A 3,959-nucleotide genomic window follows, 5' to 3' on the forward strand; every position below is an offset into this window, starting at 1 on the left:
AATTATTTTCAAATCAATGTTCCAGTAATACTTCCCTCCAAGTACAACATTTCTTCTCTATAAGGCTGTTCTTGGGAGCCAGATAGTTTAGGTAAAGATGGAGTTAAGTAGTTGTTCTTAATTTGAACAGTCAAAGAGACAGAAACCTTTTGCTTCCTCCTTAATGTGCTAATAGTTGTGACTAAAAAAATAAGCAATTCTTAAAAAGGTACCATTTCTGACCTCTTTATTATCTGAACCTTTTGAAACTAATCACATGAAACTACAAAATTAGCAAATGTCTTGAAATCTGTATATAAAACAAATTACTTCTAATTTCAAACTTTCATTTATTAGTATACCACTCAATTTTTTTTAAAGTGGCTCCAAAGATAGTCTTATACCACTCTTTTTTTCTTTAACAAAAGAAAATAGAAAAAGGAAACTGTTCTTTTAACATCACACCCACCCCATACCCCAATCTTGAAACACATCATTTAGTCATCATCTTGGTCATGGACATTTCCAAGGTGAGATTTTATATTTCGTTCCCACAGCTTCTGGTTATCAGAAAATCCATGCTTTCCTTTATTGAAGGAATTTGGTCCAGCTGATGTTGGTGTATCCCTTCCAATATTCTTCATCCGCGTCTTTGCTTCTGGAGGCATTTCCTCTGGTTCACTATCATCATCTTCATTGAAAACTGCTGCTACTGAAACGGTTTTAGGGGCAAGAGTTGGAACAGTTTCTTTAGGTTTATTTGCTCCAAGTTTGATGGATGTGACTGGTGCTTTCTTTGCCGTCTGACTGCCTATGGCAAACGCAAACTTGGCTATCTTTGCGGGCACAGGCTTGGATGAAAAGTCTTCGGCTTCTTCTTCAGCTGATCGCTTCTCTGCGCTGCGACTCGAATTTTCCCCTCCATTACTGGAAGAAACAGTTTTAGTTTTCACAGGTTTTTCTGCCTCTTCTTCAGGTCCTCCGGCGTTTCCTGCTCCCTGCGGCTTCTCCGGCTTCTCCGGCTTCTCCTCTCCCGCTTTCCTGTCCACCATTTCCCCCGCGGCTTCTTCCCCCCAAGAACTTGTTTTTTATGAGTTCTGTAACTTTAGAGTGTTTAGAGGCTTCATTTATAGTTGTTTTATGAAAAGTTCCCAGAGCTTCCTAGCTGCACACCACCATCCTGATTCTGCCCCAAAATGTCCTGAATTTATTTAACTTATTTGATCTTACCGTCCAAAAGACTCTCAAGAGAATTTTCTAGCACCACAATTCAAAACTATTATGCAAGACTCAGCTTTCCTTATAGTCCAATGCTTACAGTCAAACATTGCTACTGGAAAAACCATAGCTTTGACTATAGGAACCTAAGTTGGCAACTTTGCCCTCCAGTCTAGAGTCGTGACCCTCACTACTGGCAGGGTTCTGTAGGGATCTTGGCTACCTTGTGGCTAAAAGCCTCTCTCTGTTTTCCTGCTCTTTTGCTGGAGGCTATAGTTCCCTTTTGACAATGTGATATATCATTACCTGAAGTGAAAAATTAACTGCTCTTTGGGTGGGTTCTCTTGCTTTAGAATCTGTTTAGAGGCATCATTCAGAGCTGTTTTCCAATCCTTTGAGCTTTTTGTTTTTGCCAGGCAATGGGGTTAAGTGACTTGCCCAAGGTCACACAGCTAGATCATATCTGGGGTTGGATTTGAACTCAGCAACTCCTGACTCCAGTACCAATTATTGCACCACTATTATTATTGCATATTATTGCATATCAATTATTGTACCACTTAGCTGCCCCTTGTTCCTTTAATGATAAGTCATGATAAGCCTGTGGCTCCCTGGGATTTAAATTATTTCATTCTGGTAACTTGAAGTATTTTCTCCTTTATTTGAAAATTCTTTAACTAAGTGTTTATTTTGGGAATCTCTTCAGGGGCGGGGGGAGACCAATGGATTCTTTCAAGGACTATTTTATCTTCTTGTTCTAGGATAGGGTGTTCAAGTCTGAATTTTGCAATTAGAAGCTTATAACTTGAGCCACAGTCAGCTCCAGGTCTTGTTTTGACTGACTGTATAGAGCTTCTCCATATTTGGCTGTAAAATATATAATCTGAATTCTATTTGATGTTCCTGTATACAGCTTGCATTTTGGATTGTTGAAAAAAATGTTTGCTATGACCTGTGAGTTATCTTGGAAACTCAAGTAGTCTCTCCACTGTTTTGTTTTGTACTCCAAGGTCAAATTTGCTTCTTCCAATTATAATTATCTTTTGATTTCTATTTTAGCATTCTAGTCCCCTGTGATGAATATGACATCTTTTCTTTCTTTCTTTTCTTTTTTTTAAATGTTATTTCTGAAGATGGTGTAGTTTTTAATAGATCAACTTTGACCTCTTTGGCATCCGTGATTGTATCATAAATCTGTATTACTGTGACATTGAATAGTTTGTCTTGGGTGTGAAGTGATATCATTTTGTCATCTTTTGAAATTATATTGCTTTTCTCACTTTTTTTATTGTCTATGAGTACTATTCCATTTCTTCTAAGGGATTCTTGCCTCAGTACTATATGTAACAAATACCTGAATTAAATTCGCTCACTCCTATCCACTTAAGCTTACTGCTGTCCAAAATATCAATGTTTGATCTTTTCATCTCCTTTCTTAAAACCATATTCACTTTGCCTTTGTTCATAGATTTTAAATTATAGGTTCTTATGCAGCATTGATTTTTACAGCATCAACCTTTCCTTTCATCACTAGATGCATCTACAACTAAATTTCTTTTTAACTTTGCCCCAGATGCTTCATTAGTGCTAGAGCTACCTATAATTATTCTCCAGTCTTGTTCAGTGGCATTTTAGAGGTCTTTGGACCCAAGGGACTCATTTTTCTGTCATCTCTTTAATCCTTTCTAATATTGTCTATGGGGATTTCTTATCAAAGAAACTGGAGGAAGGAAATTTCCTTCTCCAGTGGATCACCTTTTTTTCAGAACTCTCTATTATGACCTATCTATCTTAAGTAATCCTTCACAGCCTAGCTAATATTATCAATGAACTACAGAAGTCCCCATGCCATGACAAGGCAGTGATCTTACAGTTTTAAGTCATAGAATTCTCTTTCATTAAACTTCTGTTGTTTCTAGTTCTGTCTCTCTGCCTTCCTCCTTTTCTCTGTATCTCCCTCCTTTCTTTTCTCTTTATATCTAAATTTATATATCTAGATCTATATCAATTTCTATAGCTATATCATCATCTATCTCTATATATCTAATATGTAGCACAACTAATGTATTGTTCATTTATTTCAATCATTTCTGACTCTTTGTGATACCATTTCGGGTTTTCTTGGAAATGATACTGGGAAGAGTTTGCCATTTTCCTTTCCAGCTCATTTTAGAGATGAGGAAACAAAGGCATATAGAGTTAAGTGACTTATCAAGCTTCACACAGTTAGTAAGCATGTGAAACTGAATCTGAGCTCAGGTCTTCCTGATTCAAAGATCAGTGCTTAGGCACCATATAACAGCCCTATAAATAAATATAGTTATCCCTATAGATAAAATTCCATTTCTCTAATTGTTTTGTCTAGGACAGGCAGCATAGTTTTTCTCTCTCTCTAATATTACATGTTATATAATTTTATATTAAAATTTAGCACTATGTAAAAAGGGTGGAAAATAAATACATGCATACATACATGTATATATACATGCACATATATGTGTGTATATATACATATATATAGTACATGTGAACATGTATTTGTTTCATTTTGAGACATAATGTTAACTCTAAATTAGAATGGTTACATTACTATTCTCAGTAAGAAGTCCCAAATTTTAGTTTTCACATTTTGGCAAGGTGATACCAGATAGGCTACCAAAAAGAATCTGAGAACTGGATTCTAAAAAAGAAATGTCATCAAAATAGAATGCTAGTAGGATGACTACACCTGAACAGCAATTAAGCCAGAACCCCAAAGGCAA

At 36.1% G+C, this 3,959-nt stretch overlaps 1 pseudogene; it reads right to left on the reverse strand.

Moving 5' to 3' along the window:
* Window positions 1–397: 397 nt before the first annotated feature.
* Window positions 398–1,031, reverse strand: LOC141489960 (PEST proteolytic signal-containing nuclear protein pseudogene; annotated as a pseudogene).
* Between the last annotated feature and the right edge of the window lie 2,928 nt (window positions 1,032–3,959).

This window comes from Macrotis lagotis, chromosome 5, assembly GCF_037893015.1.
Source record: "Macrotis lagotis isolate mMagLag1 chromosome 5, bilby.v1.9.chrom.fasta, whole genome shotgun sequence".
NCBI classification, from domain to species: domain Eukaryota; kingdom Metazoa; phylum Chordata; class Mammalia; order Peramelemorphia; family Peramelidae; genus Macrotis; species Macrotis lagotis.